Below are 12,007 nucleotides of genomic sequence, written 5' to 3'. Positions count from 1 at the left end.
ATCTGCAGTTCACAGTTTTTTGTTTATACAAAAGTGCTTGTGTAAAATCAGGAAATTATATTAAAACCTTCAGTCATTTCATTACTCTTTTTCTTAGTTTTCCGGTTCTCCAACTCCAGCTGAGTTTCGAATTACATCATCAGGGAGACTCCATATAAGATGAACCTCATTTTACTTCAGTTGAATGTGAATTACCATTGTCAGCAGCACGCTGTGTTTGGGTAGATTTCTAACTATCCAATGGTAATTCAGATTCAACTAAAGTAAAATGAGGTTCAACTTATATGGAGTCTCCCTGATGATGTAATTCGAAACTCAGATGGAGTTGGAGAACCAGAGAACTGATGATGTAATTCAAAACTCAGCTGGAGTTGGAGAATTGGAAACTAAGAAAAAGAGTAATGAAATGACTGAAGGTTTTAATATAATTTCCTGATTTTGCACGAGCACTTTTGTATAAACAAAAAAACTGTGAACTGCAGATCCTCATTGCACATCATCACTGTGGAACATGTATGCTAAAGATAAGTAGCAATTTAAAAGTTGGTGTTTCGTGAAGTTGAGTAGATAAACAGGTGGGAACACACATGTGCAATGATGGTTCCCAGCGTCACACACATGGTTACAGCATTTTGCTAATGACCTGGGTGGAGGAGCACTGAGCACATTGTAAAAAGTCTTAAACTCAACAAAGGTAATGGATATAGAGCATTAAGAAAGCATAAGAAAAGATTTTTTTTAAATAGTAAAAATAATAATAAGCATTATAGTTTTATATTTTAGATGCATATAGTGTGAATGCTGTATAGTATAAATAAAGATCCCAAGCAAAATAAGATATATATATGTTCTGTCATTTTGATCTTTATAATAGTCTCTACCATTTTGCTCAGCGCCATCAGCCTCACCAGTCTATAATTTCCAGGATGACCTCTGGAACCCTTTTAAAAAAATCAGTGTCATGTTGGCCATCCTCGTTTTCCAGTACTATGCTGGATTTTAGAGAAAATTTACAAATTACTAACAATAGCTCTGCAAGTTCTATCAGCACTCTGGGATGTACACCACCTACCACACCAGCTCACCTTCAAACTTTTTATTGAGGGAGATAGTAGATGAAGAGAAATAACTTGTCCTTCAACCATTCAGCTTTTCCTCCCATCTATTCTCCCCTTTCTGTCATGAGCATGATTAGAGAACAGAGTAGCAGAAAAACCCCCAGAATGATGAGGGCCTGCCACTGCCCCCTAGAACCTGCATTGAACACTACTGCTCTAGAGTGTATTCCATGCTCTCCATATGTTCCTTAATGCCCCTTAGCCAGCATTTCATGTCCTCCTGCAGTAGATCAATCTCCTCCATCAAGGTGCTAAAGTGATCATATCCAGCAGGACCTTCTGACCAAAATGAAGCTGCACTTGCAGATACCACTGAAGATATTGCATTGGAAGTATCTGTTGGAAGAAATGAGGGCTGCTGCAAGAGATCATGTTCTTCTACTACATCTTCAATGACCATTATCCTCCTGATCCAGTTCCTGCAGGTGTGGCAAGTTGAGAAGCCATGGATGGGTGGAATGGGATGGGGTAGAGGGTGCTGTACGAAGATGTAGCAAATATAGCTAAGAAGGATAGTGGTGGGGATGGTGAAGAAGCCTTTTCCTCCTTATTTTTAGAAGCGACTGTCTTTCACTCCGCCCCTCCTTCTTGCCATGTTTTAGAAAAAGGGCCAGGCCTGCACCATTGCCTTAAGGGGTCCTGCAGATTGCAGGTCAGCTGTGCAAATGGAAAACAAAGGCTTCAGTGAGATTCCTGATCTCCATGTGATATGTAGTGGGATGGCCATCATTGTCTAACCATTTCAGGGTTGGTGTCCTAGTGCTATCCACCCAGCCAAAGATTTTATGTATTTAAGGAAGTTTCACAAAATGCTTGCAGTATCTGGTAAATGTTGTAAACTCAGAATAATGAACAGAGATAATTCTAGAGAAGCCTTACATTTGAGTGTGGGGGGTGGGGTTAGGGGGGGAAGAGATATTGTGGGTGTGGTACAGCAGCAATGCAAGCAGCTGCTGTGGAGCCTTGCATAAAGGCTTGCAGAGTTGTGTGCTTCAGAGTAGAAGATGGGTTTGTCAATAATTATTAAATAGATAGCTGGTGAAAAATGTGGGCAGGGACCACAGCTCTCTCAAACACATCCTGTCAAACAGAGCAATAGGGAAAGGTTATGCAGAGCATATGTGGGCCCTCCCAAACATCTGCAGTTTCTCTGTTCTTGAAAGTGATTGGGAGAGGGGGGTAGAAACATTGTTGAAAGAAACCTAAAGGGGCTCTGAAGTGAATTAGCAACCTAGAGTGGTATGCTAGAAGTGGATTTTTAGTAGTGGATCACCGCTTAACAAATCTATAGCACAACACTAGGTCTGGATCTATAGTGGTGACAGCAATCACATGTGGAAGCAAATTAGAGGGGATAGTTAATGACCTGCCATGCTCTCCAGCCTATGAAGGCTTCTTTCCAGATATTGCATCCTACGGTGGTGCAGCTGTCTGGCCTGTTTCTTCAAGACTTTGACCTGTGTGGAAAAAGAGAGATATTGAATTACTATTTCTACATAGACAACTACCTTGCTTGGCCCACTGAGGACAGCGAAAGGGTGCTTCCCACCATAGTGTACATTCAAAACCTCCCAATGCAATGCTCTGGGGGTCCATTGATGCACATCTCCTATGGATGGCTCTACTAGCCTGTCTATGGGCCCCAGATATGCAAATTTGCTCTGCATCAATCCTCCAACTTGCCTCTCCAGTAGTGTTTTGTGGAAAATGAGCGGATTGGTGCTAATCCCAAAATGTGATGTGTAGAGAGCTGGTGAAAGGGTAGTGAATGCCCTAGGTCAGGGGTAGGCAATTCTGGTCCTCGAGAGCCGGAGCCAGGTCAGGTTTTCAGGACATCCAAAATGAATATGTATGAGATGGATTTGCATGCACTGCTTCCTTGAGATGCAAATCTATCATGCATATTTATTATGGATATCCTGAAAACCTGACCTGGCTCCAGCTCTCGAGGACCGGAATTGCCTACCCCTGCCCTAGTTGAACTTTCAGGCTCATGCCCCCCCCCTCAATTAACTTCCAGGACCCCCCAAGATTTAGATTAATAGAGTCAACAATGGCTATCACCATACAAACATCCTATACTAAGGCAGGTTAAAGTATATGCTGATGGCTATTTGCGTTAGTGTGGTAATCAGGCTACTGTTTTGTTTTAATTGTTTATTGTTTATTTAGTTTTTTGATTAAATGCTTTCTCGGTTCTACAAAGCGTTGTACAAAGTATAAAATAACATTTCAACAAACAATGTAACAGTTAAAACATACTTTCTATGAACTACAGCTGCTTCTTGTTGCCCCCATGATACTCATGCCCTAAGCAACTGCCTAGTCTTGCCTAATAGTTGGGGCAACCTTGGATATGTTCTGCTTGATGCTACTCACATTTGCTGTTCTGCAAGTATATATACTCCCTCTTCACCTACCCTTTTCTTGTACCTACTGCCTCTTCTTTCCCTCCCCATCCCTCCCATTGAGCTGAGTATTGCTACTCAATGCTTTTTCTGTCATTCAGGTTGTGATCTCTTTCTCCTTGCCACTTTCTCAACCTCCTCAAACACAGATATGACACTGAGCCAGCACTGTTTCCTATGACTTGTGCATCTGAAAGTATGACTGGTCATAGTGCAGGCTGGAGGAGTAAAATGGAACACTTTTGTGCAGTGCTTCCTGGATATTTGCTGTCAGACTATGGCCACATATATGAAATGTGGGTACATGGGTACTTCTGTTTAGGCTGGCGAGGTAAGATCTGCCCTTGTTGGGTCACAAGCACCTGTGTACAGGTTCTGAGATCTCCCCCCCCAACAATCTGATTTCCCAGTCTCAGTATAATTCTGCTGTTGCTACTATTTGGGTTTTTATCAGGTATTAGTGACCTGGATTAGTCACTGTGAGGACGGGCTACTGGGCTAGATGGACCATTGGTCTGATCCAGTAAGGCTATTCTTATGTTCTTGTGTGTTGGTGATATGTCCCTGGTCCATCTGCCAATCAAAACCCTGTGTGGTATAACACTGCATGCATAGATAGTTTCAGAAATTTCAATGTCCCTTACACATCCCATTCAGTAACTATTCCTACCATACTTCTAACATAATGCCCTATGTGAGAGTCAGTGTCAACAGTCAATATATTTTATTTCAAGTATGTAGGATGACACTTACTTTTCTGGGAATAGGTCTCTTGGTTAAATCTCTGCTGCAGTCTCTTCTAGGCTACGGAAAAAGATTTTCAGTCCAGGGTAAGAAAAGTGTGGCCAGTAGGAGGGTTGCCGTCAGGGCCAAAGTTAGGCATTCTAACAATTGACACCATTTTGACATTGTCCCTACGACTGCAACATCAACATGTATGTCATATGTGTGTGAGCACAGATATGCTAAAGCATGCTCAGAACACGGAATGCCACACCACATATGGGTGTGTACTTTTGTTGCAGTCCACGCTGTTGCTCTGTACAAAGCATACCCATCTGAGCACCCCTTATATAATACAAGTGTAAATTTATGTGTGTAAATTTGAACATGCATTCATGTTCTGGTCTGACCTTTACAGAAGTGCCCTTGTATTACATAAAGGTAGACACTAAGGGCCAGATAATTAAAGCTAAGCTCCTAAATTTAAGCACTTAAGTTGGGTTCCTAAATTTGTCCTGAATGTTCAGTCAAGCTTGGATGCTGCTGTATATACTTGAATATAAGTTGATCCGAATATAAGTCGAGACCCCCATTTTTCCCTCCCAAAAGGAGGAAAAATGGTTGACTCGAATATAAGATGGGAGCTTAATATTCAAGTGCCATGCCCTGCCAGGAACTGCACCCAGTGTCCCCTCACTCAAGCCCTCCCCTGCCAGGCTCTGCACCCAGCCCCTCTCCCTGAAAGGCTCTGCACCCAGCCCTCCTCCCCCCCTGCCCTACCAGGCTCTGTACCCAGCCCCCCTTACTCCATGCCAGGCTCTGCACCCAGCCCCCTCTTCCCTCAGGCTCTTCTCTCCCTGCCATACCAGGCTTTGTACCCAGCCCCCCTCACTCCATGCCAGGCTTTGTATCCTGCCTCACCTTCCTACCTCTGGTGGTCTAGTGGTAGGCCGGGACAGGAGGGATGCCTCCTGTCTCCCGTCCCGGCCAACTAACTTTTTTTTTTTACCCCCCTCCCCCCTGTGCACGTACTTACCTGCCATTTTTAATCTCTGGTGGTCAAGCGGTGTACAGGGCAGGAGCTATCTTTCCACATCATGCCCCGTGCTGAGCTTCTCCATTCCCACTCCCTTTTGGCGGCCAGCTGACAGGGCCGAGCTCTTCCTGCTTGACCCTGCGCTGCTCTCTGAATGGCCGCCACCAGTTCTCGTGGGACAAGAACTGGCAGCGGCCATTCTGAGAGCAGCGTGGGGCCAAGACGGAAGAAGGAAGAGTTTGGCCCTGTTGGGTGCGCCGCTGGCCGCCAAAAGGGAATGGGGATGAAGAGGCTCAGTATGGGGCAGGGCATGGAAAGATCGCTCCTACCCCGTACACCACTGGACCACCAGGGATTAAAAATGGAAGGTAAGTGCGCACCGGGGTGTGTGTGTGTGTGTTAAAAAAAGTTAGTCGGCCGGGATGGGAGACTGTCCCAGCCTACCGTATCATCTGGGAGGGGGACAGGTTGATATCCCGAATATAGGAAGAGACCCCCATTTTTGGACTATTTTTTTTGGCCCAAAAACCTCATCCTATATTCGAGTATATACGGTAAGTTTAAACTACAAAGTTGCTAAATTTAGGTGCCTAAAAGTTATATCTTGAATTTAAGTCTGCTATTCATATCTCTAGTACAGAAAATCAATGTTAAAAGTTCATAACTTTTTGCCCCATTCTAAATCCACTTCTGATGCCACCCATATTTTAGGCTCCTGTATTTAGTAGTAGTGGAATCTTGACATACCACTCCAGTACTTCATGGACCTGTGTGGGTCCTTACTTAAGTCTTCCCTTACTTTATAAATTATTTCCAGTAACTACCGTGTTTCCCTGAAAATAAGACAGTGTCATATTAATTTTGGGTCCAAAAAACTCACTAGGACTTATTTTCGAGCGATGTATTATTTTTTTCATGTACAATGATTATCTCTCCCTTCCTCTCCTCTACCCCAATTCTTCCTCTTTCCTTTCTCTCCCTCACATGTGTATCTTTCCTCCCCTCTCAACCATCCTCTTGTGCCTTCCCTCTGCATCTTTCTACCCCTCCCTCCCATACCCCCATGCAGCAGAGCCACGCCGACTCTCCTACCATGAGACCGACATACCTCCCTCCAAACAGCAGTTTCGGCAGCACTCTAAACAGGCTGCTACACGGCCTTCTCCTACCAGGGCCTTCCCTGTGCCGCATCGCTGATGACCTCATCAGTGATACAGAAGAGGGTAGGACCCAGCAGAAGAAGTCCATTAAGCAGCCTGTTTAAAGTGCTGCCGACACTGCTGTTTGGAAGGAGGTATGTCGGTCTCACAGTGGGAAGGTCGGTGGGGTTCAGATGGGAAGGAGAGATGGAAAGATGCTGCGCAAGGGGATGGGTGGGAGGGTCAGCGGGGTTCAAGGGGGGGGAAGCACTGCTGCTGCCACCGCCAGCAAATCCAGGGATTGTGTCAGGGACATTCAGGAGGGGCTTCGGGGGCAATCTAATGAGGGCTTATTTTGGGGGGTAAGGCTTATATTAAGACCTACCCCGAAAATCATGCTAGGGCTTATTTTTGGAGAAACACGGTATTAAGTTTAAAATTTAGTGTGTCTGCATTCAATTCTTCATAAATAGAAAGGATGGGCTTGCATATTTTTGGAGTCAGAAAAATTATTAGACAGGTAGGCTGGGGAGAACTATTGTTCATTCCTGGAAATTATGAGAGATAGAAGTTCTTTGTGGGATCTGTTGTGGAATTGTGACCTAAATTGACCACTGTTGGAGAAAGGATACTGGGCTCAATGGACCTCAGTCTGATTCGGCATAGCTTTCCTCATATTTATAATGGCGTATAAGAACTTAAATTGTTATGCTGTGACTATATGGCTATTAATTGGTTTATTGCCTTGCTAGAGCCAAACAGCCATTGCCAGACTTCAGCTATACCTTAGGGTTCCCAACATCCTATACTCTAAGAGGCTGGAGATGGGTAAGCATCAAGTCCTAGGCATCAGACTGGTCCTAGGTAAAGCATCTGTCCAAAGGGATCAGACACCTCCAGAAAAAGAAATGGCTGCCACGCTAAAGAGATTCCTCCTTCTGTCTCTTATCCAAGCCCAGGTATAAAATAAGTACTTGTAAATAATATGTACACCACTTTGATTTTAGCCATAGAAACACAGTATATCAAATCCCATCCCCTTTCCCTTACAAATCTAGTCAAAATAGCTTAAGTGAAATAATATCGAGGTCTCTACATCCAGGAAATAGCAAGAATATAAACTCAATATCCTCCTTAATGACTAGTTATATTCTTTTACTCCTGCACATTTACTGTTACTGTACTATAATTATGGCTTCTGCATTTAGGTTTTAACCAATAATCACCAATAAGACATCTCTAGTGCAAGATATGCGTTTATCCAATACACATTAGAGAAAGCCCACTTCTGCTATTACTCTCTAAACTTTCCCTTTGCTTGATTTACATCCTTCATTCTACTTTTGACTTTTCTGCACCGATAATGCCTGAACTGCACAAATGGACACATCTGATTCTACCAGAAAAAATATCCAACAAAATCATCAGTGCAGCAAAAACACCAACATTGTATATACCTAAATATATAATTTATAAACATCTAAATATAAAAGCTCTAACTATAATTAGAGGCATATCAAATGGATCATTCATGGGCGAGAGCCTCCCTCTAGGCAAGATAACCGACTCTCCTTTTACTTGCTTTGCCCGTTCTACAGCAGCGCAGCTCACAAGAACAAAATCAACCATGAGCATAGTTTCCTGATAAAAGGCCCTGCAATGCCTCAACTAAAATTTCTTAGTCATCTGGTTGAGAATAATCCCTGCAAAAAAACATCTGGTTGAGCATTCTAAACAGAGGAGAAATGCTGCAAATTCCCTTTGCAAATTTACCTCTGTATCCAGTCAGCAGCACAGCTGCTGAGGCCCAAGTTATGACAGTGCCCATTCTGACGCCAGAAGCCGTGGGGCTGGGATCCTGATGTGGCCATAATCCTGACTCATCTGTTGGCCCTTACCTTTACTTAGGAGCCTTTACAGCATGTTATCAGCAAAGAGGTCACATCAAACATGTCAGTGCCAGGCTTTTGTAACTTGGTAAGTTGGTTATCAGGTGAGCTTGGTGCACTCAAAGTCTGTGTGCCAGCACCACATTTTTCTTTTATACTAATACCCAGAAAATACTGAAGAAAGCTGATCCTAGTCTATGCTGGGAGATTATGCCTCCCAATAGCCAAAGTGTGTGCATAAAGTTTTGGTCACTATATAGCTCTCTAAACCATACAAATACCAAGTTGCTAAATGACTCAGATCTCAAAAGATAGAAGCTATCTGGTCCCCGGCTGTACCACTTCTACCAGGACCTTAGTTAACAGCATGTGGCCTCCCAAATTCTGCAGCCTATCCCAAAAGGAATTTGCTCATGCTAGGGCATTGCTGGACAGTTCATCTCACTTCATACAATGCTGCCTTCCTATTACATCAGTCAAGCTATTATCATATCAGGGTGAAGCATGGCTTAGCCATATCATTAATTGTGCACGAAAGATGTATCTAAACTCAAGTTCCAGGGCAAAGCAAAATTAGAAATTCATAAAATAGTTTTAACATTTTGATGCACAGCACAGTGAATATGACTGCTATATCATGCTTATAATTCCATTCCAGTTATTTCTGAAAATCATGACATGAAGTACCATTTTTCATATGGAAATTTGACTTTTTCTGTTAATAATGGCGGCATATCAAAATAAAATAACTGTCACCTGTATTAGGAAATACATATTGCTTTCATTATTTTACAAAAGGCTCCCTCAAACATGTATAAGGATATGCAGGAGTGCACATGTATTTGCAGCATTCTTTTAGAAACTTGCATGTGCTAAAAAGGGGGGAGGGCAATACTGGTTTTATACACATAAGCGTTGTTTCTGCAGCTTGCATGTGAATGCTGCATTTTAAAGGTCTGCATATACAAGATGAACCAATGAAAGAAATGACTTTTAATGAATCCCTGTGAAGTTAGACACCACAGAGGTTAACATCATTGGTAGACACCCAAGGGGGGTAGCTTGCATTTGTGTGCACCTCAGAACAGTGCAAAAACCACCATGGAAATTTATTATACTGTACATGTATTTCTGCTATAAAATTAGAACTACATGTATTTTTTAGCCAGCTCAAATTACACCTCCTTGAAATCTCTGCATCCCACATGTGACGCCATCTCTTCCACTATCTACCAAAACTATGGAGTCCCGCAAGGTTCAATTCTTTCTCCCCTTCTTTTTAACATATTTCTAGCTCCACTACTCACCTTGGCCCAATCTATAGGCTTCACTGTATTCACTTATGCCGATGATATCCAATTACTTCATCCCATAAATCCTATATCCCTTGACAAAATAACAGAAATTAATCAAAAAGTCAACAAAATCAGCCTTTGGCTTCAGCATAATAAATTATCACTGAACATTCTTAAAACTACTAGTGTTCTTTTCTCACTTTCCCCAGATGACCATTTATGTCTACCCATCAGTATTGACTCCTCCCCAATTCAAATGGATAACAAAGTTAAACTTCTTGGACTCATTCTAGACAGGGACCTTACCTTTCATCAACAAGTTAGTGCAGTTATGCAGAAATGTTTTCATAAGCTTAGGCTCATCCGTTCTATTTCCTCTTTTCTTGATCACTCCTCCATTAATATCTTGATTCACTCTTTAGTAATTTCAACCAATGATTATTGTAATGCCCTCTATCAAGGCATAACACAGAAAGAGATCCGCCGTTTACAATTATTACAAAACACTGCTATTAAATTAATCTATCATGCAAAAAAATTTGACCATCACCCCTCTCCTCCGTAAAGCACATTGGCTACCCGTTTCTCATTGTCTTTCCTATAAAATACTTCTCCTCACTTTCAAAACAAAAAACTCTAATCAACCGGCATTCATAGACAAACTTTTGATCCCGTACTCATCATCAAGGGTCCTCCGATCAAATAATCAAAATTTACTCTCTATACCCTCAATACGGGAATTATTTCACAACACCACTCACAAATCCATCTTCTCAGTTACCGCCCCCTCTTTGAGGAATGCCCTCCCACTAGACATTCGATTGGAGAACTCCCTCGGAAAATTTAAAACCAAACTTAAAACCTTCCTCTTTAAAGATGCTTTTATTCCTTAGCATCAGCCTCCACCTTTTAACTCCGTGTTTCATATGTAGCTTTGTAACTGTTAACACTTCTTCTGAAGTGATCGCCCTTCCTAATGTTCTTACCATTCCTCATTTACCATCCTTTTTTATTAATTTTACTTCGATGTATTTTAAACAACCTCTCCCTCCCTTACTTTCCTTCCGTTTCATGTATATTAATTTTAATTTGTCCAATATTTTTTTAAATAATATTTGATAAATTATTGTTTTTATTTACTTATTTTAATTGTTTTCTATAATTTTTTTTATAATGTACACCGTCTAGACATGTATTTTTATAGACGGTATATCAAAAATAAAGAAACTTGAAATTTGACTTCTTGAAGCCATCATTTCAAGATATATGTAAACTATATATGTAAATGTTATTTCCATATGTAGCTGCTTCTAGTATGGCCTCTTATCTGTTAAATAAAAATCAATTACTCCCTAGGAATAAACGATACTTGAAGGCTGATGCATGTTAAAAAAAAAAAAAAATTCAAGTATGTGTCAGATGCTGCAGTTTAGAAGGCTTTAACAAAGATTCTGTAAAAATAAGAAATTAATTAACGTTACTTTTAAAGTGATACACAAAGTTATAAAGCTAGAGCATTAATACAACTGTTAAACACAATTCACACTATCCAGGGGGAAAAAACTCTGCAAACAAAACATAGCAATAACATTCCACTGCACAGACTTTATTGGACCAAAATGCCAGGCTATAGGAGTGCTTTCACTTTTCTAAACACACTGAATGAAATTATGGAAGATTAAGTACAAAAGTGTAGAATTTAGGGCTTCTTGTGGGGCTAAGTACCCAAGGATTTTGCTCCTCAGGCCAGCTGGGGAGGTTGCAGAAGCAGTGTTCATAGCCTCTGGATGAAAGAGAAGACAGTCCCACCTGTCATTGAGTGGTGAAACCTACTGGTCAAACTAAGACTATATTAGTGTGTTCCAGGTGGAACTACAGTCTTTAGCCCCTATACCAAAGAAGGTTGCTGCTAATGTAAGGCTATATGCGAGGGCACTAAAACAGGGGAACATCAAGCCTGGAAAGTTCCAAGTGAAGGCTTACGACACCATTATTCAAAAGAAAATTGGTTCCAGGAGCAGCAGAAAATTGCTGGAAAAAGGGCTTATAGTCTATGATAGTTTCCTAACTAATCAGGGCCTGTTCCTGCCTAACTCTCCACCACAAAATTAGTGAGGCTCCAATGCCATTTTCTGATGAGCTAATGGCAAGGTTGGTAAAACCTTACATAGACTGTGTTAGATGAAGGACAATGACCAAACAGGCTTGAAAAGATGCTCAAGATTCTCTTGTCAAGAGGCCGAGTATTGCTTCTGCAGTGTCCTACTAAACCCAAAGAAGAAATCAAGCTATGGATCAAAAGTAATTTTCTTTACTGTAGATGTGTCTAGTGGTCCTGAATGCTAGGGTCTTATATCTGAACCAGCAAGTTGCTTGCAGAAAACTGTCAATTATGTCTT

The 12,007-nt window shown here is 41.6% G+C and overlaps 1 long non-coding RNA gene across 1 annotated transcript; it reads right to left on the bottom strand.

Annotated features, from left to right (window-relative positions):
* Window positions 1-1,081: 1,081 nt before the first annotated feature.
* LOC117353494 lies at window positions 1,082-10,698 on the bottom strand. Its single transcript, XR_004537957.1, has 3 exons — window positions 9,621-10,698; window positions 4,280-4,330; window positions 1,082-2,575 (listed from the first exon to the last, which is right to left on the bottom strand). It is a non-coding gene; the product is annotated as an uncharacterized LOC117353494 (long non-coding RNA).
* Between the last annotated feature and the right edge of the window lie 1,309 nt (window positions 10,699-12,007).

The sequence above is a fragment of the Geotrypetes seraphini genome, chromosome 1 (genome assembly GCF_902459505.1).
Source record: "Geotrypetes seraphini chromosome 1, aGeoSer1.1, whole genome shotgun sequence".
Taxonomy (NCBI): domain Eukaryota; kingdom Metazoa; phylum Chordata; class Amphibia; order Gymnophiona; family Dermophiidae; genus Geotrypetes; species Geotrypetes seraphini.
This window is presented reverse-complemented; position numbering and strand designations above follow the sequence as displayed.